General features: G+C 45.0%; 1 long non-coding RNA gene across 1 annotated transcript; it reads left to right on the top strand.

The window, feature by feature from the left end:
* Positions 1–1,792: 1,792 nt before the first annotated feature.
* Positions 1,793–10,628, top strand: LOC307181461. Its single transcript, XR_013826828.1, has 3 exons — positions 1,793–1,878; positions 7,146–7,256; positions 10,560–10,628. It is a non-coding gene; the product is annotated as an uncharacterized lncRNA (long non-coding RNA).
* Positions 10,629–24,618: the final 13,990 nt, after the last annotated feature.

Here is a 24,618-nt window from a genome sequence, read left to right as displayed (position 1 = left end):
TCCATATTTGACTTAAGGAACTTTATCTGTGCTCATTTCCATCTCTGGTTTTATGCAGCACCCCAACTCACCTTTACCCTTAAGCAAGCATAAGTTGGTTTTCTAAATTTGAGACCCTGTTCTGTTCTGTAATTCAGTTCCTGTGTAGCCAAGTTTACATTCCGTGTATTACTGATATCTTATGATGTTTCTTTTTCTGTGTGACTTATTTCAGTTAGAATCATCATACCTGAATCCACTCATTGTGATGCTAAGGGCCTGATGACATAGATTTCATTGTTGAGTGATATTGCTTTGTAAGTAAATACCACAACATCTTTATCCATTTTTCACTTTCTGCGATGTTGAACTTGTACTGTAAACGAGGTTCTTGTAAACAGAGGCGTCCCAAACTTTGGGGTGGCTGTGTCTTTTTGATTTTAATTTCCCTAAGCTATAGGACCATAAGTGGCAGTGCCCTAGGCTCTGTTGCTTTGTTTTTTAGATGTTTCAGGAAACACCATACACTTCTCCCAAGTGTCTGTTGGCAATTTACATCCCGCCCATCAGCATAACAAGGCTCCCAGTTCTCCATGGCCTGTCCTGCCTTTCTGGATTTTACACTTTTTTCAGATGGCCCTTTTGACCGGGGGGAAGTGAGACTTCATTGTAGTGCAGATTTCCTTTGCAAGCTTGGTTGGTTGGCCAAAAAGGGCGTATGCTTTTTTTCCTGAATATATTCAGGAAAAAACGCATACGCCCTTTTTGGCCAAGTGCATCATTGTGGACGTTCTGCCTCTTTTCCTATGCTTTCAATGCAATTCCAGTCTACCTCCTGAAATCGGTTTCCTGCAATTCTGCCCCGCTTTCAAGTCCTCTTGGCAGCCTTACTTCAGTCTATTTTTGGACGATAGCTGTCATTTATAACTCTGCAGGTTTGTGAATTACAGTGCCCCTGAGCTCCTTTCTTCAACTCGCTTTCTTGTGACCTGGCCACAACACCGCAGGATGGCTTCAGGCCCTAATCTGGTTCCGGCACGGCACGCTGAGCCTTTGGTTAATTCCTCTTCCTGGTGGGAAATGAGAGTTAAATTTGCCCATCCAGACACCTCCAGCTAGTCTCTCATTGGTTCTGGCTATTCCTGTTCATCTTCCGCAGAAATTGCAAACTGGCCAAACAGGAGGTTAAAGGCGCTGACTCTCCAAGTGGGGAGAGTGTTAGTAAAGCGTCTGGAATGTTGCACCCGAGTACCAGGGGAGGAAAACTGAGACATATTTGAACACGTCTCCCGTTCACACGGTTGATCATACTCTGGGTTCCACATGCATGTTTTAGCTGAAGGAAGAATACCTTAAACCTGGAGAGTTGAGACCCGTGGAATGGGTACCATGCAATATGACTTCTAAGGGTCTTCATTTGCTCACCGAACCTCTCCAATCCTATCACTGCTGCGTTTATGCCCCTGTACACATGCTTGATTCTCTTTCGGAGACATAGCAATCCATAGGTTTTAAGATACTTACTAGTCAGGTACATTCTTAGGCGTTTAATATGCGGTGTTGAGTCCATTTCGTTGAGCAAGGAGTAGCTCTTGTCTATTCCATATTTGACTTAAGGAACTTTATCTGTGCTCATTTCAATCTCTGGTTTTATGCAGCACCCCAACTCACCTTCCCCCTTAAGCAAGCGTAAGTTGGTTTTCTAAACTTGAGACACTGTTCTGTTTTGTAATTCAGTTCATGTGTAGCCAAGTTCACATTCTGTGTATTAGTGATACCTTATGATGTTTCTTTTCTGTGTGACTTATTTCAGTTCGAATCATCATACCTGAATCCACTCATTATGCTGCTACGGGCCTGATGACATAGATTTCATTGCTTAGTGATATTGCATTGTACGTAAGTACCACAAGTTCTTTATCCATTTTTCACTTTCTGTGATATTGAACTTGTACCGTAAACGAGGTTCTTGTAAACAGAGCCGTTCCAAACTTTGGGGTGGCTGTGTCTTTTTGATTTTAATTTCCCTAAGCTATAGGACCATAAGTGGAAGTGCCCTAGGTTCTGTTGCTTTGTTTTTTAGATGTTTCAGGAAACACCATACACTTCTCCAGAATGGCTGTTGGCAATTTACATCCCGCCCATCAGCATAAGAAGGCTCCCAGTTCTCCATGGCCTGTCGTGCCTTTGTGGATTTTACACTTTTTTCAGATGGCCCTTTTGACCGGGGGGAAGTGAGACTTCATTGTAGTGCAGATTTCCTTTGCAAGCTTGCTTGGTTGGCCAAAAAGGGCGTATGCGTTTTTTCCTGAATATATTCAGGAAAAAACGCATACGCCCTTTTTGGCCAAGTGCATCATTGTCGAGTTTCTGACTCTCTTCATATGCTTTCAATGCAATTCCAGTCTACCTCCTGAAATCGGTTTCCTGCAATTCTGCCTTGCTTTCAATGCCTCTTCATAGCCTTACCTCAATATATTTTTTAAAAATAGTTGGCCTTTATAACTCTGCAGGTTTTTGAATTGCAGTGGCCCTTAGCTCCATTTTTTAGCTCTTATTTTTGTGGTCTTGCCCCATAACCACAGGATTCCTTGAAGCCCTATTTTTCTTCTGGGGCACCTTGCTGTGCCTTTGGTTAATTCTTCTTACTGATGTGATATTAGAGTGACATGTGCCCATTGAAACCGCTACAGCTAGTTTCTCACTGGTTCCCCCTATTCCCATTCATCCTCTGCACTAACTGCAGACTGTGCGATACCAGAACTTAAAGGCATTGACTCCATGTGGGGAGTTGTTAGTAAAGCGGCTGGAATGTCGATCCGGAGCCCCAGGAGAGGAAAAATGAGGTGCGTTTTAGAAACCTTTCCCGATCATATGGTATACCAGTCGCTGGGTTTCCCAAGCATGGTTTAGCTGTAGGAAGATTCCCTTCAACCTGGAGTGTTAGGACCCTTGGACTGAGTAGCATGAAGTATTGCATTAAACTTTCGGCAGTTGCTCACCAAAGCTCACCAATCCTGTCAGCCCCAAGTGTCCAGCCTTATGTCTTATCCAGCTGTGGGTTTATATGTGGTCAATCCAGGTTGCATCACAGCCCCTGAGCGAATTTTGTAAGAATTTTTCTCTCTTTCATTGTTTCAGCGTTTTGTTTTTAAAATTTATTTCTATAATGGGGTTTAGCTCCTTTTCACTGCTGTGTTTGTGCCGCTCTGCACACACTTGATTCCCTTATGGAGATATATCAATACATGGGTTTTAAGATTCTTATTCCTCAGATATATTTCTCTGCGGTGTATAGGGTGTGTTGAGGCCTGTTCATTGAGCAAGGTGTAGATCTTGTCTAATACCTATTTGGTTTATTGAACGGTATCTGTGCTAATTTCAAACTCTGGTTTTATGCATCACCCCACCTCTCCTTTCCCCTTAAGCTGACATAAGTGTGTTTTCTAAATGTGAGACACTGTTCTGTTCTGTAATTCATTTCTTGTGCAGCCATATTTACCCTCCCTCTATAAGTGATATCTTATGATATGTTTCTTTTTCTGTTTGACTTATTTCAAGTAGTATTATCGGACCTAAATCCACTCTTTATCCTTCTACTAGCCTTATTACATTGATTTCATGGTGAAGAGATATTCCATTGTACATAAGTACCACATCTTTTTTATCCATTGTTCTCTTTCCTGGGATATTTAAGGTGTACTGAAGTTGAGGTTCTTGTAAACAGAGTAGCCCTAAACTGTGGTGTGCTTGTGTCTTGTTGATTTTTAGACTTCCCTAGATATACTCCCAATGATTGGAAGTGTCCTATGCTCTGTAGCTCTGTTTTTTAGATGATTTAGGAACCACCATACACTTCTCCAGAGTGGCTCTCGGCAGTTCACACACTGCCCATCAACGTATAAAGGCTCCCTGTTCTCCATGGCCTGTCCTGCATTTCTGGTTTTTACAATTTTTTAGGATGGCCCTTTTGACCGGTGGGAAGTGAGACTTCTTTGTTGTGCACATTTGCATTGCTTGCTTGCTTCGTTGCCCATAAAGTGCGTATGCGTTTTTTCCTGGATATAATCAGGAAAAAACGCATACGCCCTTTTGGGCCAACTGCATCATTGTCGAAATTCTGCCGCTTTTCATGTGCGTTAAAGACGAGTCCAATCTATCTCTTGAAATCTGTTTCTTGCAATTCTGTCTTGCATTCAGATCCTCTTCTTTGCCTTACCTCAACATATTTTTGGACGTTAGTTTTCATTTATAACTCTGCAGGTTTGTGAATTGCAGTGACCCTGAGCTCCATTTTTTAAGTTGCTCTTTTGTGAGCTGGCCTCAAACCCGCAGGATTGCTTCAGGCCCTATTTTGGCTCCGGCGAGGCAGGCTGAGCCTTTCTTTAATTCTTACTCTTAATGGGAAATTAGAGTGATATGTGCCCGTCCAAACCCCTACAACTCTTCTCTCATTGGTTCCCCCTCTTCCCGTTCATCCTCCTCACAATTTGCAAAATGTGTGAAACAGAAGTTTAAATGTGCTGATTCTCCAAGTGGGGAGATTCTAAGTAGCGTGGCTGGAATGGTGAACAGGAGCACCAGGAGAGGATAAATGAGGTGCATATTAGACACATCTCCCGATCACATGGTGTACAGTCCTCTGGGTTTTCCATGCATGTTTTAGCTGTAGGAAGATCCCTTGAACCTGCAGATTTGGGACCCATTGAATGGGTACCAGGTAGTATTACTTTAAAGGGTGTGCATTTCCTCACCCAACCTCACATTTCTCTTAGCGCAAACAGTTTCCAGCCTTATGTCTCATCCTGCTGTGGGTCTAGATGTGTTCAATCCATGTTGCATCACCGTCCCTGAGGAAAAGTTGTAAGAGGTTTTCTCTGTCTCTCTGTCGTTTATTTTTTTCAATTTATTACTATATTGGTTACAGCTGATTTTCAAAGCTCTGTTTCTTGCTGCTGTACATCCACTTGATTCGCGTACAGAGAGACATCAATAAATTCTTTTTCAGATTCTTACCAGTCGTATATATTCTTTTCCGGTGACTTGAGTGTGCTGAGTGCAGTTCTTTTAGCTACCGTGTAGGCCTTGTTGATTATCAGTTTGGTATTTGGAATGGTATCTTTGCTAATTTCAACCTCCTGGATGATGCCTCACCCCTCCCCACCTTTCCCGTTTAGCAGCCTTATGCGTGTTTTCTACATATTTGACTATGTTTTTGTTTTGTAATTTATTTCATGTGTAGCCATTTTGGATTCCACCTTTAAGTGATATCTTATGATATGTGTCTTTTTCTTTTTGAATTCTGTCACTTAGAATGATCATACGTAACTCCTCCGGAGTTGTTACAACTGGCCATATTTCATTGATTTCCAGGCTGAATAATATTCCACTCTACCTAAGTACCACATCTCTATCCATTTTTTCCCTCCAGAGACATTTAAGTTATATCCTAGTCGAGGATCTTTTAAACAGAGAGGGGGTAAACATTGGGGTGCCTGTGTCCTCTCGATTTTTGTTTTTCCCAAGATATACGCCCATGAGTGCAAGTGCCCTATGCTCTGTAGCTCATTTTTTAGATGCTTTAGTAAACACAATACACTTCTCCAGAATGGCCGTTGGCAATATACATTTCCACTATAAGTCTCACAGGGCTCCCTCTTCTCGTTGCCCTGTCCTGCATTTCTGTTGTTTACGCTTTATGAGGATGGCTCTTCTGACTGATGCGAAGTGATATCTTTTGTAGTATTGACTTCCAGTGCCCACCTGTTTGGTTGGCTAAAAAAGTGTATGCCCTTTTCTTGAATATATACAGAAAAGAACGCATACACCCTTTTTGGCCAACTGCAATGTTGGCAATGTTGGCAATGTTCAGCTCCTTTTCTTGTGCTTAATGGCGAGTCCTTTCTACCTCCTCAAATCCCTTTCCTGCCATTCTCCCTTGCTTACAAGTCCTTTTCTCTGACTTTCCTCAAGACATTTTTCAGTGATGGATATTTTCAACTCTGCAGTTTTGTGAATTTTACTGCCCCTGAGTTCCATTGTTCAACTCGTGTTTATGGGAACTGGCCACAAAGCAGCGGGATTTCCTCAAGCCCTATACTGTTTCCATGGGCAACCCTAGCCTTTGGTCAATTCGTCTTCCTGATTGGAAATTAGAGTGACATGTGCCTGTCTGAACACCTAGGACTTGTCTCTCATTGTTCCTCATCCTTCCGCTTCATCCTCTGGACAAATTCCAAACTGTACGCAACAGGATGTTGACAGTGCTGACATCTCCAAGTGGGGAGACTGTTAGTAAAGACGCTGGAGGGGTGAACCCGAGCACCAGGAGATGAGGAGATGAGATGCCTTTTCCAAACTCTTCCCGATCAGACGGTATACCATCCTCTGGGTGTGACAGACATGTTTTAGCAGTAGGAAGAGTCCCATTCATGTAAGGAGAACACCAGGGCTTTTTCAAAATCAGTGTCTCCCCGAAACCCAAACTGGGGAAGTTTTTAAGCTACGGCTACACATATGTTCATTAAGGGCCTTGGGAAGTAGGCAGAGTCCAAACTTTAGATGATTGAAGTCTTCAGGGTCAGAAGCACTCACCACCAGCTTCCCTTAGGCTACACTTTAACTGTCATTGATCGATGATGTCAATAAAAATATCTATTCTTTTTCAGATTATTTCCCCTTATAGGTTATTGCAAAATGTTGAGTGTAGTTCCCTGTGCTATACAGTAGTTCCTTGTTGATGATCTATTTTATACATAGCAGTGTGTATGTGTTCATTCCAAACTGTTAATTTATCCCTCCTCCCACCTTTCCCCTTTGGTAATAATAAATTATAAGATTTTATACTTCTCAGAAATGGGGGAGCTGAAAGAGAGGTATCATTTTCAATGGAAAAGCATTTAAAACAAGATTGAAGGTTTAACCAAGATTATTAGCTGTACATCCTTGGAAAGAAATCACTTCGTTTCTCTAATATTGACCTGACAAATAAGACAAACCTTTTCACTGAACTTGCTTATAAAAAGTGATGGAAATATCAAATGGAAGTGTTAAAAACATCTTATTTTACCCGAGCCTTATACACTGTTCTATGTTAACTACAGTTTGGCTCACACATCTGTTCATTGAGGTTACAATAGTCTCAATTTCTGTTACTGATCCTCCAGAGTGGACCCCAACAAGTGTCCCCCTGCCCAGTGTCATTGGGGCCAACAGATCGAGACTGAGTTTGGTTCACAAGCAAAGGAAACTTTATATTTTGATCAGAGAATGGAGAGGTGAGAGCATGCACTACCCCGTGGGCTGTGGGCTGGGCTGCTGTGTAGAGATCCTGTCAGAGTCAGTGGGAGGGAGGGAGGCGGCGGAGCTCTCGAGGGCCGGGTTGGCTGTAGCTCAGGCTCTATATCGTGGAGTCTGCACTGGGCCCCAGGAGCTGAGGTGTCGACCCAGCCATTCTGCACTAGGAAATCTGGTCTGAAGTGCCGGGTGTGGAACCTCTGCATGCGGGACCCTAGGAGCACGTGAAATTAGACAAAGCACAAAGGATAAAAAAGGTTAGACTTGACTTTATTGCCCAGATTCTATTTTTATCTCCCAGGGATTTTTAATGGACTTTGCTGGGGACAAACCCCTCCTCTGCCTTTTGTCCCGTTCCTCATTCTTGGAGTGCTGAGGGTGCAGACCCTTCTTCTGTAACTGCTGAGTGCTGAGTTGGGAGCCCTCATACCCTGGGGCGAGGGTCAGAGCTTCTCCCCAGCAGCCTCCCGGTGACGTTGATTGTCCCCAGGACCCCTGCCTCCCTGCTCGTCCACCTGAGCACCAGCATTGGAAGTGTTATAGATTCTAATGACCTTTAAGGGTCCAGGAAAGAGATGTGCAGAGACGCTGTGGGGGCCGGTTTCACCCCGCCCCACATTTGTTCGGCCACCTTAGGCTGACCGTCTCTGCCAGCCTAGATGCTCTGACCAGTAGTCTGCGCTTTCTTCAATTAGGCCCCTGAATTAACGTACAAACAGCACCAGGTGTCAGAGCCCTGCCCGCTCAACTCCCAGACAGTCCAGGGTCAGTGGTGACCAAGGACCATGATGGCTACTGAGTCAACAGCCTTTTGAAGTAAACAGGAGTCCAGCCGGTCTTATTGGCCACCATCATCACGGTGTCTGTAGGCTTTTCTATGGTGACAGTGTGGTATACTGTTCCCCCGCCAAGATTATTAGCTCCCCTCTGGGTGCAGTAAGTCCTGCAAGCAGTAGTCTACTCTTTTGGGACACACTCTTGTTGTTTTATGAGAGAAACTCCAGGTCAAGTGATGTTCACACGAGTCGTCATGGTGCCCTGTTGCCCCCGGTTATCTCTCTGGATGTTGGAGTTGGAGGGCCTCCTCACTCGAGGTCGGTGTGCCCACGGAGCGAACCCTGCAACTTCAGGGCATGGTTGGTGGTTAGGATCACCACGTGGGGTCCTTTTCCCTTAGGAGGGAGGTGGCCTTTTGGGCTGCTGATTTCCAGGTTTTTAGATACCGCCAGTATCTTGGCCAGATGTGGCAGTGGGCCAAGCCCCTTAGTGACCGTAGTTTATCCTACCTGGATGGCATTCTTGCATTGTTCCATTTCAAGCGGTCCCAGTTTTTGCACTAATTCTCCAATGGCGATTCACCTTTCACCGGGAATGTAAAGGTCAAAGGGTTTAGCTAAATTAGGGAGTTCCAGGGCAAGGGTCTGAATTGACTGCTCTTTCCATTCTTGAAAGGCCACTTCTGGATTCTATTCAAAAGGATCATCATCTTTTCCTTTCAGTGTTTCATATAGAGGCCCAGCTAGTAGACTGTAGTTAGGGATCCAGAAGCAGCAAACCCTGGCCTCCCCAGGAACCCCTAAGCTGTCTTCTAGTTTTAGAAAGGGGTAAGGCTGAAAATGGTTTCTTCCCTTTCCTGGGATGGGCTTCTCTGACCTTCTGTGAGAATGAAGCCCAGGCAGGTCACCGCAGTCTGTGATATTTGAGCTTTTTCTTGGACAACTTCTATCCTTTATTGGCTTGGTAGTTCAGAGGCCTCCTTAGTAGGGCTGGTGATCAGAATGTCGTCTGCATATTGAAGGAGGGTTTCCTTTTCCAGAGGTAGAACTTTTAGGTCTTTAGCTAAGCTTTCCCCAAAGATGGTGTGGGAATTTTTGCACCCTTGGGGCCAGACGGCCCGGAAGTATTGTTTTAGTTGTATGTGGAGTCCTGCCACTCACAAGCCAAAATTTCTTGTGACTCTGGGACTAATGGAATACAAAAGAAGGCATCATTGAAGACTAATACAGAATACCATGTCCTGGTGGTTGGTGGTTGGTAGAATGACCAGCAGGGTGTAGGAATTAGGAGCAACTGGAGGTATATCCTCGGTGGCTTCACTGACTGTCCTGACATCCTTTACCAGGTCCCCAGCAGCCCATGGGGCTCTCGTGGTCAGACCAATCCCAGAATATGGAGCTCACCTGGGCAGGTACCCCACCCCCACCCCAGCCCACGGGGCTCTCGTGGTCAGGCCCCTCCCAGGATACAGAGCTACCCTTGCAGGTACCGTGGCAGGGCTGGGCACACAGGAACCGTGCACATAGCCCTCATTGCAGAGCACCCCCAGCTCACCTGTCGCTCAGAGCTGACACAGAGCACCTCAGAGCAGGACTTGAACTAACAAACAGCAGCTGCGACAGGTCTGTGACCCTGGGCATCACTCCGTGAGGCCTCCCTCCACCTGGTCTTCCAGAGACTTCCACTGCACCCGGGGCACCAGGCCTCTGTCTCCAACCACCACCCACCCCTCCTCTCCCTGACTCCTGGGTTCCTCTCATTAGGAGAGGGTTTTCTTGAAGTTGTCTCCCACTCATGGGCCAGATAAAATGATTAGAAAACAAGCCAAAGCTGCAGCCCCTTGTCTATCCTGACTCTCAGGAGCCCACACCTGTTCCTTGGACCTGGCCGGTTCAGCAAGTTCCATTTTCTGCAACTGTGAGCCCCTGAGGGGTGATGATTGGCTGACCTGGGCAGCCTTACCGTGCCGGCCAGCCCTCCCCAGGTGTGCCTGGGTTGAGATCAATATAAATACCACTCCAGGCAGCAAGAGCCCCTGCAGCCGTGCCTGACGCCATTTTCTCTGCCCTGTCAGCAGTCTCGGGGCTGGGCTGGTGGGAGGGGGTGAGAGGCCACGGCTTTGTGGGTGGCCCAGTGTGAGTGGGGCTCTGCTGGACTTTCTGCAGCAGTTGCCAGGCTGCCACCTGCTAAAGAAGAGGATGTGTCACCCATACCTGCTGCTGGAATTTCTCCCTGGGCAGAGGTGAGGAAGGAAAAAAGCAATGGGGGCAGGGACAGGACGGGTATCTCAGGCAGGGAAATGGAAATCTTCCAGAAGAGCACCCAGGGCCAGGACCATCCTGGCTGGCCTGCAGGCACCAAGTCGGCCGGCATGCTGTCACTCGTGTGGCTCTATGGCCCTTCCTCTAGGCTTTCAAGTCCTTGTATATATTCAGGTGTTTTACCTGGGACGGGTGGGAATAGTTCAGCAGCAACTGGCCTGGGGCTCAGCTCACGTTTACTCACAGATGCCTCGGCACGGTGCCCCAGCTTTGCAATGAGGACGCTTGTTGCGTGGGGGCTGCTGGCTGAATGGGAGACGATTCCCCACCACTGACCAACTTCAGAATTGTTTACAACTGGAGCAAGTGCCCTGATACGGTTTTCCTCTGTGTAACTGGTGGGTTCTGTGTTTTTTTTCTCTTTTTCGTTTTTGGTTCAAGGTAGATTTTATTCCTCTTTTTTGTATTTACAGATATAAGCATGGAAATAATTTATTCATATAAATACATGTATGTGCAGGGAATAATTGTTTTTTCTGTTTTATTTTTTAAATTTTACTTCTTTTTAATTTTGAATTTTATTTTATATTTTTATACAGCAGGTTCTTATTGGTTATCTATTTTATACATATAAATGTATACATGCCAATCCCAGTCTCTCAACCCCTCCCACCACCACCCCCCCAACAGCTTTCCCCCCTTGTTGTCCATACGTTTGTTGTCTACATCTGTTGCTCTATTTATGCCTTGCAAAATGGTTAATCTGTACAGTTTTTCTAGGTTCCACATATATGCATGAATATACAAGATTTGTTTTTCTCTTTCTGACTTACTTCACTCTGTATGACAGTCTCTAGATCCATCGACGTCTCTACAAATGACCCAATTTCATTCCTTTTCATGGCTTAGTAATATTCCATTTTATATATGTACCACAGCTTTATGCATTCGTCTGTCTGTGGGCATTTAGGTTGCTTCCATTACCTCGATATTGTAAATAGTGATGCAATGAACATTGCGGTGAATGACTCTTTTTGATTTATGGTTTTGTCTGGGTATATGTCCAGTACTGGGATTGCTGTATCATATGGAAATTCTATTGTTAGTTTCTTAAGAAATTCCATATTGTTCTCCATAATGACTGTATCAATTTATATTCCCAACAATAGTGGAAGAGGGTTCCTTTTCTCCACACCCTTTCCAGCATTTTTTGTTTGTAGATTTTCAATGATGCCTATTCTACCAGGTGTGAGGTGATACCACATTGTTGAATCCATTTCGTTGAGCAAGGGGTAGCTCTTGTCTATTACATATTTGGCTTATGGAACGGTATCTGTGCTAATTTCAAACTCTGCTTTAATGCAGCACCCCAAATCACCTTCCCCTTAAGCAGGCATAAGTTGGTTTTCTAAACTTGAGACCCTGTTCTGTTTTGTAATTCAGTTCATGTGTAGCCAAGTTCACATTCCGTGTATTAGTGATACCTTATGATGTTTCTTTTTCTGTGTGACTTATTTCACTTAGAATCATCGTGCCTCAATCCACTCATTATGCTGGTACGGGCCTGGTGACATAGATTTCATTGCTGAGTGGTATTCTGTTGTACAGAAGTACCGCAACTTCTTTATCCATTATTTGCTCTCTGGGATATTTAACTTGTGCCGTAGAAGAGATTCCTGTAAAAAGAGCCGTCCCAAATTTTGGGGTTGCTGTGTCTTTTTGATATTAATTTCCCTAAGCTATAGGACCATAAGTGGAAGTGCCCTAGGCTCTGTTGCTTTGTTTTTTAGATGTTTCAGGAAACACCATACACTTCTCCCGAGTGTCTGTTGGCAATTTACATCCCGCCCATCAGCATAACAAGGCTCCCAGTTCTCCATGGCCTGTCCTGCCTTTCTGGATTTTACACTTTATTCTGATGGCCCTTTTGACCGGGGGGAAGTGAGACTTCATTGTAGTGCACATTTCCTTTGCAAGCTTGCTTGGTTGGCCAAAAAGGGCGTATGCGTTTTTTCCTGAATATATTCAGGAAAAAACGCATATGCCCTTTTGGCAAAGTGCATCATTGTGGACGTTCTGCCTCTTTTCCTACACTTTCAATGCAATTCCAGTCTACCTCCTGAAATCGGTATCCTGCAATTCTGCCCCGCTTTCAAGTCCTCTTGGAAGCCTTACTTCAGTATATTTTTGGACGATAGCTGTCATTTATAACTCTGCAGGTTTGTGAATTACAGTGCCCCTGAGCTCCTTTCTTCAACTCGCTTTCTTTTGAGCTGGCCGCAACACCGCAGGATGGCTTCAGGCCCTAATCTGGTTCTGGCACGGCACGCTGAGCCTTTGGTTATTTCCTCTTCCTGGTGGGAAATGAGAGTTAAATTTGCCCGTCCAGACACCTCCAGCTAGTCTCTCATTGGTTCTCCCTTTTCCTGTTCATCTTCCGCAGAAATTGCAAACTGGGCCAAACAGGAGGTTAAAGGCAGTGACTCTCCAAGTTGGGAGAGTGTTAGTAAAGGGTCTGGAATGTTGCACCCGAGTACCAGGGGAGGAAAACTGAGACATATTTGAACACGTCTCCCGTTCACACGGATGATCATACTCGGGGTTCCACATGCATGTTTTAGCTGAAGGAAGAATACCTTAAACCTGGAGAGTTGAGACCCGTGGAATGGGTACCATGCAATATGACTTCTAAGGGTCTTCATTTGCTCACCGAACCTCTCCAATCCTATCACTGCTGCGTTTATGCCCCTGTACACACGCTTGATTCTCTTTCGGAGACATAGCAATCCATAGGTTTTAAGATACTTACTAGTCAGGTACATTCTTAGGCGTTTAATATGGGGTGTTGAGTCCATTTCGTTGAGCAAGGAGTAGCTCTTGTCTATTCCATATTTGGCTTAAGGAAGTTTATCTGTGCTCATTTCAATCTCTGGTTTTATGCAGCACCCCAACTCACCTTCCCCCTTAAGCAAGCGTAAGTGGGTTTTCTAAACTTGAGACACTGTTCTGTTTTGTAATTCAGTTCATGTGTAGCCAAGTTCACATTCTGTGTATTAGTGATACCTTATGATGTTTCTTTTCTGTGTGACTTATTTCAGTTCGAATCATCATACCTGAATCCACTCATTATGCTGCTACAGGCCTGATGACATAGATTTCATTGCTGAGTGATATTGCATTGTACGTAAGTACCACAAGTTCTTTATCCATTTTTCACTTTCTGCGATATTGAACTTGTACCGTAAACGAGGTTCTTGTAAACAGAGGCGTCCCAAACTTTGGGGTGGCTGTGTCTTTTTGATTTTAATTTCCCTAAGCTATAGGACCATAAGTGGAAGTGCCCTAGGCTCTGTTGCTTTGTTTTTTAGATGTTTCAGGAAACACCATACACTTCTCCAGAATGGCTGTTGGCAATTTACATCCCGCCCATCAGCATAAGAAGGCTCCCAGTTCTCCATGGCCTGTCGTGCCTTTATGGATTTTACACTTTTTTCAGATGGCCCTTTTGACCGGGTGGAAGTGAGACTTCATTGTAGTGCAGATTTCCTTTGCAAGCTTGCTTGGTTGGCCAAAAAGGGTGTATGCGTTTTTTCCTGAATATATTCAGGAAAAAACGCATACGCCCTTTTTGGCCAAGTGCATCATTGTCGAGTTTCTGACTCTCTTCATATGCTTTCAATGCAATTCCAGTCTACCTCCTGAAATCGGTTTCCTGCAATTCTGCCTTGCTTTCAATGCCTCTTCATAGCCTTACTTCTGTATATTTTTGGACGATAGCTGTCATTTATAACTCTGCAGGTTTTTGAATTGCAGTGGTCCTTAGCTCCATTTTTTAGCTCTTATTTTTGTGGTCTTTCCCCATAACCACAGGATTCCTTGAAGCCCTATTTTTCTTCTGGGGCACCTTGCTGTGCCTTTGGTTAATTCTTCTTACTGATGTGATATTAGAGTGACATGTGCCCATTGAAACCGCTACAGCTAGTTTCTCACTGGTTCCCCCTATTCCCATTCATCCTCTGCACTAACTGCAGACTGTGCGATACCAGAACTTAAAGGCATTGACTCCATGTGGGGATGTTGTTAGTAAAGCGGCTGGAATGTCGATCCGGAGCCCCAGGAGAGGAAAAATGAGGTGCGTTTTAGAAACCTTTCCCGATCATATGGTATACCAGTCGCTGGGTTTCCCAAGCATGGTTTAGCTGTAGGAAGATTCCCTTCAACCTGGAGTGTTGGGACCCTTGGACTGAGTAGCATGAAGTATTGCATTAAACTTTCGGCAGTTGCTCACCAAAGCTCACCAATCCTGTCAGCCCCAAGTGTCCAGCCTTATGTCTTATCCAGCTGTGGGTTTATATGTGGTCAATCCAGGTTGCATCACAGCCCCTGAGCGAATTTTGTAAGAATTTTTCTCTCTTTCATTGTTTCAGCGTTTTGTTTTTAAAATTTATTTCTATAATGGGGTTTAGCTCCTTTTCACTGCTGTGTTTGTGCCGCTCTGCACACACTTGATTCCCTTATGGAGATATATCAATACATGGGTTTTAAGATTCTTATTCCTCAGATATATTTCTCTGCGGTGTATAGGGTGTGTTGAGGCCTGTTCATTGAGCAAGGTGTAGATCTTGTCTAATACCTATTTGGTTTATTGAACGGTATCTGTGCTAATTTCAAACTCTGGTTTTATGCATCACCCCACCTCTCCTTTCCCCTTAAGCTGACATAAGTGTGTTTTCTAAATGTGAGACACTGTTCTGTTCTGTAATTCATTTCTTGTGCAGCCATATTTACCCTCCCTCTATAAGTGATATCTTATGATATGTTTCTTTTTCTGTTTGACTTATTTCAAGTAGTATTATCGGACCTAAATCCACTCTTTATCCTTCTACTAACCTTATTACATTGATTTCATGGTGAAGAGATATTCCATTGTACATAAGTACCACATCTTCTTTATCCATTGTTCTCTTTCCTGGGATATTTAAGGTGTACTGAAGTTGAGGTTCTTGTAAACAGAGTAGCCCTAAACTGTGGTGTGCTTGTGTCTTGTTGATTTTTAGACTTCCCTAGATATACTCCCATGATTGGAAGTGTCCTATGCTCTGTAGCTCTGTTTTTTAGATGATTTAGGAACCACCATACACTTCTCCAGAGTGGCTCTCGGCAGTTCACACACTGCCCATCAGCGTATAAAGGCTCCCTGTTCTCCATGGCCTGTCCTGCATTTCTGGTTTTTACAATTTTTTAGGATGGCCCTTTTGACCGGTGGGAAGTGAGACTTCTTTGTTGTGCACATTTGCATTGCTTGCTTGCTTCGTTGCCCATAAAGTGCGTATGCGTTTTTTCCTGGATATAATCAGGAAAAAACGCATACGCCCTTTTGGACCAACTGCATCATTGTCGAAATTCTGCCGCTTTTCATGTGCGTTAAAGACGAGTCCAATCTATCTCTTGAAATCTGTTTCTTGCAATTCTGTCTTGCATTCAGATCCTCTTCTTTGCCTTACCTCAACATATTTTTGGACGTTAGTTTTCATTTATAACTCTGCAGGTTTGTGAATTGCAGTGACCCTGAGCTCCATTTTTTAAGTTGCTCTTTTGTGAGCTGGCCTCAAACCCGCAGGATTGCTTCAGGCCCTATTTTGGCTCCGGTGAGGCAGGCTGAGCCTTTCTTTAATTCTTACTCTTAATGGGAAATTAGAGTGATATGTGCCCGTCCAAACCCCTACAACTCTTCTCTCATTGGTTCCCCCTCTTCCCGTTCATCCTCCTCACAATTTGCAAAATGTGTGAAACAGAAGTTTAAATGTGCTGATTCTCCAAGTGGGGAGATTCTAAGTAGCATGGCTGGAATGGTGAACAGGAGCACCAGGAGAGGATAAATGAGGTGCATTTTAGACACATCTCCCGATCACATGGTGTACAGTCCTCTGGGTTTTCCATGCATGTTTTAGCTGTAGGAAGATCCCTTGAACCTGCAGATTTGGGACCCATTGAATGGGTACCAGGTAGTATTACTTTAAAGGGTGTGCATTTCCTCACCCAACCTCACATTTCTCTTAGCGCAAACAGTTTCCAGCCTTATGTCTCATCCTGCTGTGGGTCTAGATGTGTTCAATCCATGTTGCATCACCGTCCCTGAGGAAAAGTTGTAAGAGGTTTTCTCTGTCTCTCTGTCGTTTATTTTTTTCAATTTATTACTATATTGCTTACAGCTGATTTTCAAAGCTCTGTTTCTTGCTGCTGTACATCCACTTGATTCGCGTACAGAGAGACATCAATAAATTCTTTTTCAGATTCTTACCAGTCGTATATATTCTTTTCCGGTGACTTGAGTGTGCTGAGTGCAGTTCTTTTAGCTACCGTGTAGGCCTTGTTGATTATCAGTTTGGTATTTGGAATGGTATCTTTGCTAATTTCAACCTCCTGGATGATGCCTCACCCCTCCCCACCTTTCCCGTTTAGCAGCCTTATGCGTGTTTTCTACATATTTGACTATGTTTTTGTTTTGTAATTTATTTCATGTGTAGCCATTTTGGATTCCACCTTTAAGTGATATCTTATGATATGTGTCTTTTTCTTTTTGAATTCTGTCACTTAGAATGATCATACGTAACTCCTCCGGAGTTGTTACAACTGGCCATATTTCATTGATTTCCAGGCTGAATAATATTCCACTCTACCTAAGTACCACATCTCTATCCATTTTTTCCCTCCAGAGACATTTAAGTTATATCCTAGTCGAGGATCTTTTAAACAGAGAGGGGGTAAACATTGGGGTGCCTGTGTCCTCTCGATTTTTGTTTTTCCCAAGATATACGCCCATGAGTGCAAGTGCCCTATGCTCTGTAGCTCATTTTTTAGATGCTTTAGTAAACACAATACACTTCTCCAGAATGGCCGTTGGCAATATACATTTCCACTATAAGTCTCACAGGGCTCCCTCTTCTCGTTGCCCTGTCCTGCATTTCTGTTGTTTACGCTTTATGAGGATGGCTCTTCTGACTGATGCGAAGTGATATCTTTTGTAGTATTGACTTCCAGTGCCCACCTGTTTGGTTGGCTAAAAAAGTGTATGCCCTTTTCTTGAATATATACAGAAAAGAACGCATACACCCTTTTTGGCCAACTGCAATGTTGGCAATGTTCAGCTCCTTTTCTTGTGCTTAATGGCGAGTCCTTTCTACCTCCTCAAATCCCTTTCCTGCCATTCTCCCTTGCTTACAAGTCCTTTTCTCTGACTTTCCTCAAGACATTTTTCAGTGATGGATATTTTCAACTCTGCAGTTTTGTGAATTTTACTGCCCCTGAGTTCCATTGTTCAACTCGTGTTTATGGGAACTGGCCACAAAGCAGCGGGATTTCCTCAAGCCCTATACTGTTTCCATGGGCAACCCTAGCCTTTGGTCAATTCGTCTTCCTGATTGGAAATTAGAGTGACATGTGCCTGTCTGAACACCTAGGACTTGTCTCTCATTGTTCCTCATCCTTCCGCTTCATCCTCTGGACAAATTCCAAACTGTACGCAACAGGATGTTGACAGTGCTGACATCTCCAAGTGGGGAGACTGTTAGTAAAGACGCTGGAGGGGTGAACCCGAGCACCAGGAGATGAGGAGATGAGATGCCTTTTCCAAACTCTTCCCGATCAGACGGTATACCATCCTCTGGGTGTGACAGACATGTTTTAGCAGTAGGAAGAGTCCCATTCATGTAAGGAGAACACCAGGGCTTTTTCAAAATCAGTGTCTCCCCGAAACCCAAACTGGGGAAGTTTTTAAGCTACGGCTACACATATGTTCATTAAGGGCCTTGGGAAGTAGGCAGAGTCCAAACTTTAGATGATTGAAGTCTTCAGGGTCAGAAGCACTCACCACCAGCTTCCCTTAGGCTACACTTTAACTGTCATTGATCGATGATGTCAATAAAAATATCTATTCTTTTTCAGATTATTTCCCCTTATAGGTTATTGCAAAATGTTGAGTGTAGTTCCCTGTGCTATACAGTAGTTCCTTGTTGATGATCTATTTTATACATAGCAGTGTGTATGTGTTCATTCCAAACTGTTAATTTATCCCTCCTCCCACCTTTCCCCTTTGGTAATAATAAATTATAAGATTTTATACTTCTCAGAAATGGGGGAGCTGAAAGAGAGGTATCATTTTCAATGGAAAAGCATTTAAAACAAGATTGAAGGTTTAACCAAGATTATTAGCTGTACATCCTTGGAAAGAAATCACTTCGTTTCTCTAATATTGACCTGACAAATAAGACAAACCTTTTCACTGAACTTGCTTATAAAAAGTGATGGAAATATCAAATGGAAGTGTTAAAAACATCTTATTTTACCCGAGCCTTATACACTGTTCTATGTTAACTACAGTTTGGCTCACACATCTGTTCATTGAGGTTACAATAGTCTCAATTTCTGTTACTGATCCTCCAGAGTGGACCCCAACAAGTGTCCCCCTGCCCAGTGTCATTGGGGCCAACAGATCGAGACTGAGTTTGGTTCACAAGCAAAGGAAACTTTATATTTTGATCAGAGAATGGAGAGGTGAGAGCATGCACTACCCCGTGGGCTGTGGGCTGGGCTGCTGTGTAGAGATCCTGTCAGAGTCAGTGGGAGGGAGGGAGGCGGCGGAGCTCTCGAGGGCCGGGTTGGCTGTAGCTCAGGCTCTATATCGTGGAGTCTGCACTGGGCCCCAGGAGCTGAGGTGTCGACCCAGCCATTCTGCACTAGGAAATCTGGTCTGAAGTGCCGGGTGTGGAACCTCTGCATGCGGGACCCTAGGAGCACGTGAAATTAGACAAAGCACAAAGGATAAAAAAGGTTAGACTTGACTTTATTGCCCAGATTCTATTTTTATCTCCCAGAGATTTTTAATGGGCTTTGCTGGGGACAAACCCCTCCTCTGCCTTTTGTCCCGTTCCTCATTCTTGGAGTGCTGAGGGTGCAGACCCTTCTTCTGTAACTGCTGAGTGCTGAGTTGGGAGCCCTCATACCCTGGGGCGAGGGTCAGAGCTTCTCCCCAGCAGCCTCCCGGTGACGTTGATTGTCCCCAGGACCCCTGCCTCCCTGCTCGTCCACCTGAGCACCAGCATTGGAAGTGTTATAGATTCTAATGACCTTTAAGGGTCCAGGAAAGAGATGTGCAGAGACGCTGTGGGGGCCGGTTTCACCCCGCCCCACATTTGTTCGGCCACCTTAGGCTGACCGTCTCTGCCAGCCTAGATGCTCTGACCAGTAGTCTGCGCTTTCTTCAATTAGGCCCCTGAATTAACGTACAAACAGCACCAGGTGTCAGAGCCCTGCCCGCTCAACTCCCAGACAGTCCAGGGTCAGTGGTGACCAAGGACCATGATGGCTACTGAGTCAACAGCCTTTTGAAGTAAACAGGAGTCCAGCCGGTCTTATTGGCCACCATCATCACGGTGTCTGTAGGCTTTTCTATGGTGACAGTGTGGTATACTGTTCCCCCGCCAAGATTATTAGCTCCCCTCTGGGTGCAGTAAGTCCTGCAAGCAGTAGTCTACTCTTTTGGGACACACTCTTGTTGTTTTATGAGAGAAACTCCAGGTCAAGTGATGTTCACACGAGTCGTCATGGTGCCCTGTTGCCCCCGGTTATCTCTCTGGATGTTGGAGTTGGAGGGCCTCCTCACTCGAGGTCGGTGTGCCCACGGAGCGAACCCTGCAACTTCAGGGCATGGTTGGTGGTTAGGATCACCACGTGGGGTCCTTTTCCCTTAGGAGGGAGGTGGCCTTTTGGGCTGCTGATTTCCAGGTTTTTAGATACCGCCAGTATCTTGGCCAGATGTGGCAGTGGGCCAAGCCCCTTAGTGACTGTAGTTTATCCTACCTGGATGGCATTCTTGCATTGTTCCATTTCAAGCGGTCCCAGTTTTTGTACTAATTCTCCAATGGCGATTCACCTTTCACCGGGAATGTAAAGGTCAAAGGGTTTAGCTAAATTAGGGAGTTCCAGGGCAAGGGTCTGAATTGACTGCTCTTTCCATTCTTGAAAGGCCACTTCTGGATTCTATTCAAAAGGATCATCATCTTTTCCTTTCAGTGTTTCATATAGAGGCCCAGCTAGTAGACTGTAGTTAGGGATCCAGAAGCAGCAAACCCTGGCCTCCCCAGGAACCCCTAAGCTGTCTTCTAGTTTTAGAAAGGGGTAAGGCTGAAAATGGTTTCTTCCCTTTCCTGGGATGGGCTTCTCTGACCTTCTGTGAGAATGAAGCCCAGGCAGGTCACCGCAGTCTGTGATATTTGAGCTTTTTCTTGGACAACTTCTATCCTTTATTGGCTTGGTAGTTCAGAGGCCTCCTTAGTAGGGCTGGTGATCAGAATGTCGTCTGCATATTGAAGGAGGGTTTCCTTTTCCAGAGGTAGAACTTTTAGGTCTTTAGCTAAGCTTTCCCCAAAGATGGTGTGGGAATTTTTGCACCCTTGGGGCCAGACGGCCCGGAAGTATTGTTTTAGTTGTATGTGGAGTCCTGCCACTCACAAGCCAAAATTTCTTGTGACTCTGGGACTAATGGAATACAAAAGAAGGCATCATTGAAGACTAATACAGAATACCATGTCCTGGTGGTTGGTAGAATGACCAGCAGGGTGTAGGAATTAGGAGCAACTGGAGGTATATCCTCGGTGGCTTCACTGACTGTCCTGACATCCTTTACCAGGTCCCCAGCAGCCCATGGGGCTCTCGTGGTCAGACCAATCCCAGAATATGGAGCTCACCTGGGCAGGTACCCCACCCCCACCCCAGCCCACGGGGCTCTCGTGGTCAGGCCCCTCCCAGGATACAGAGCTACCCTTGCAGGTACCGTGGCAGGGCTGGGCACACAGGAACCGTGCACATAGCCCTCATTGCAGAGCACCCCCAGCTCACCTGTCGCTCAGAGCTGACACAGAGCACCTCAGAGCAGGACTTGAACTAACAAACAGCAGCTGCGACAGGTCTGTGACCCTGGGCATCACTCCGTGAGGCCTCCCTCCACCTGGTCTTCCAGAGACTTCCACTGCACCCGGGGCACCAGGCCTCTGTCTCCAACCACCACCCACCCCTCCTCTCCCTGACTCCTGGGTTCCTCTCATTAGGAGAGGGTTTTCTTGAAGTTGTCTCCCACTCATGGGCCAGATAAAATGATTAGAAAACAAGCCAAAGCTGCAGCCCCTTGTCTATCCTGACTCTCAGGAGCCCACACCTGTTCCTTGGACCTGGCCGGTTCAGCAAGTTCCATTTTCTGCAACTGTGAGCCCCTGAGGGGTGATGATTGGCTGACCTGGGCAGCCTTACCGTGCCGGCCAGCCCTCCCCAGGTGTGCCTGGGTTGAGATCAATATAAATACCACTCCAGGCAGCAAGAGCCCCTGCAGCCGTGCCTGACGCCATTTTCTCTGCCCTGTCAGCAGTCTCGGGGCTGGGCTGGTGGGAGGGGGTGAGAGGCCACGGCTTTGTGGGTGGCCCAGTGTGAGTGGGGCTCTGCTGGACTTTCTGCAGCAGTTGCCAGGCTGCCACCTGCTAAAGAAGAGGATGTGTCACCCATACCTGCTGCTGGAATTTCTCCCTGGGCAGAGGTGAGGAAGGAAAAAAGCAGTGGGGGCAGGGACAGGACGGGTATCTCAGGCAGGGAAATGGAAATCTTCCAGAAGAGCACCCAGGGCGGGCCAGGACCATCCTGGCTGGCCTGCAGGCACCAAGTCGGCCGGCATGCTGTCACTCGTGTGGCTCTATGGCCCTTCCTCTAGGCTTTCAAGTCCTTGTATATATTCAGGTGTTTTACCTGGGACGGGTGGGAATAGTTCAGCAGCACCTGGCCTGGGGCTCAGCTCACGTTTACTCACAGATGCCTCGGCACGGTGCCCCAGCTTTGCAATGAGGACGCTTGTTGCGTGGGGGCTGCTGGCTGAATGGGAGACGATTCCCCACCACTGACCAACTTCAGAATTGTTTACAACTGGAGCAAGTGCCCTGATACGGTTTTCCTCTGTGTAACTGGTGGGTTCTGTGTTTTTTTTCTCTTTTTCGTTTTTGGTTCAAGGTAGATTTTATTCCTCTTTTTTGTATTTACAGATATAAGCATGGAAATAATTTATTCATATAAATACATGTATGTGCAGGGAATAATTGTTTTTTCTGTTTTATTTTTTAAATTTTACTTCTTTTTAATTTTGAATTTTATTTTATATTTTTATACAGCAGGTTCTTATTGGTTATCTATTTTATACATATAAATGTATACATGCCAATCCCAGTCTCTCAACCCCTCCCACCACCACCCCCCCAACAGCTTTCCCCCCTTGTTGTCCATACGTTTGTTGTCTACATCTGTTGCTCTATTTATGCCTTGCAAAATGGTTAATCTGTACAGTTTTTCTAGGTTCCACATATATGCATGAATATACAAGATTTGTTTTTCTCTTTCTGACTTACTTCACTCTGTATGACAGTCTCTAGATCCATCGACGTCTCTACAAATGACCCAATTTCATTCCTTTTCATGGCTTAGTAATATTCCATTTTATATATGTACCACAGCTTTATGCATTCGTCTGTCTGTGGGCATTTAGGTTGCTTCCATTACCTCGATATTGTAAATAGTGATGCAATGAACATTGCGGTGAATGACTCTTTTTGATTTATGGTTTTGTCTGGGTATATGTCCAGTACTGGGATTGCTGTATCATATGGAAATTCTATTGTTAGTTTCTTAAGAAATTCCATATTGTTCTCCATAATGACTGTATCAATTTATATTCCCAACAATAGTGGAAGAGGGTTCCTTTTCTCCACACCCTTTCCAGCATTTTTTGTTTGTAGATTTTCAATGATGCCTATTCTACCAGGTGTGAGGTGATACCTCATTGTTGAATCCATTTCATTGAGCAAGGGGTAGCTCTTGTCTATTACATATTTGGCTTATGGAACGGTATCTGTGCTAATTTCAAACTCTGCTTTAATGCAGCACCCCAACTCACCTTCCCCTTAAGCAGGCATAAGTTGGTTTTCTAAACTTGAGACCCTGTTCTGTTTTGTAATTCAGTTCATGTGTAGCCAAGTTCACATTCCGTGTATTAGTGATACCTTATGATGTTTCTTTTTCTGTGTGACTTATTTCACTTAGGATCATCGTGCCTCAATGCACTCATTATGCTGGTACGGGCCTGGTGACATAGATTTCATTGCTGAGTGGTATTCTGTTGTACAGAAGTACCGCAACTTCTTTATCCATTATTTGCTCTCTGGGATATTTAACTTGTGCCATAGAAGAGATTCCTGTAAAAAGAGCCGTCCCAAATTTTGGGGTTGCTGTGTCTTTTTGATATTAATTTCCCTAAGCTATAGGACCATAAGTGGAAGTGCCCTAGGCTCTGTTGCTTTGTTTTTTAGATGTTTCAGGAAACACCATACACTTCTCCCGAGTGTCTGTTGGCAATTTACATCCCGCCCATCAGCATATCAGGGCTCCCAGTTCTCCATGGCCTGTCCTGCCTTTCTGGATTTTACACTTTATTCTGATGGCCCTTTTGACCGGGGGGAAGTGAGACTTCATTGTAGTGCAGATTTCCTTTGCAAGCTTGCTTGGTTGGCCAAAAAGGGCGTATGCGTTTTTTCCTGAATATATTCAGGAAAAAACGCATATGCCCTTTTGGCAAAGTGCATCATTGTGGACGTTCTGCCTCTTTTCCTACGCTTTCAATGCAATTCCAGTCTACCTCCTGAAATCGGTATCCTGCAATTCTGCCCCGCTTTCAAGTCCTCTTGGAAGCCTTACTTCAGTCTATTTTTGGACGATAGCTGTCATTTATAACTCTGCAGGTTTGTGAATTACAGTGCCCCTGAGCTCCTTTCTTCAACTCGCTTTCTTTTGAGCTGGCCGCAACACCGCAGGATGGCTTCAGGCCCTAATCTGGTTCTGGCACGGCACGCTGAGCCTTTGGTTATTTCCTCTTCCTGGTGGGAAATGAGAGTTAAATTTGCCCGTCCAGACACCTCCAGCTAGTCTCTCATTGGTTCTCCCTTTTCCTGTTCATCTTCCGCAGAAATTGCAAACTGGGCCAAACAGGAGGTTAAAGGCAGTGACTCTCCAAGTTGGGAGAGTGTTAGTAAAGGGTCTGGAATGTTGCACCCGAGTACCAGGGGAGGAAAACTGAGACATATTTGAACACGTCTCCCGTTCACACGGATGATCATACTCGGGGTTCCACATGCATGTTTTAGCTGAAGGAAGAATACCTTAAACCTGGAGAGTTGAGACCCGTGGAATGGGTACCATGCAATATGACTTCTAAGGGTCT

The sequence above is a fragment of the Stenella coeruleoalba genome, assembly GCF_951394435.1.
Source record: "Stenella coeruleoalba genome assembly, contig: scaffold_37, whole genome shotgun sequence".
NCBI lineage: Eukaryota > Metazoa > Chordata > Mammalia > Artiodactyla > Delphinidae > Stenella > Stenella coeruleoalba.
The sequence above is the reverse complement of the archived record's forward strand: the minus strand, read 5'-3'. Positions and strand labels throughout refer to the sequence as shown.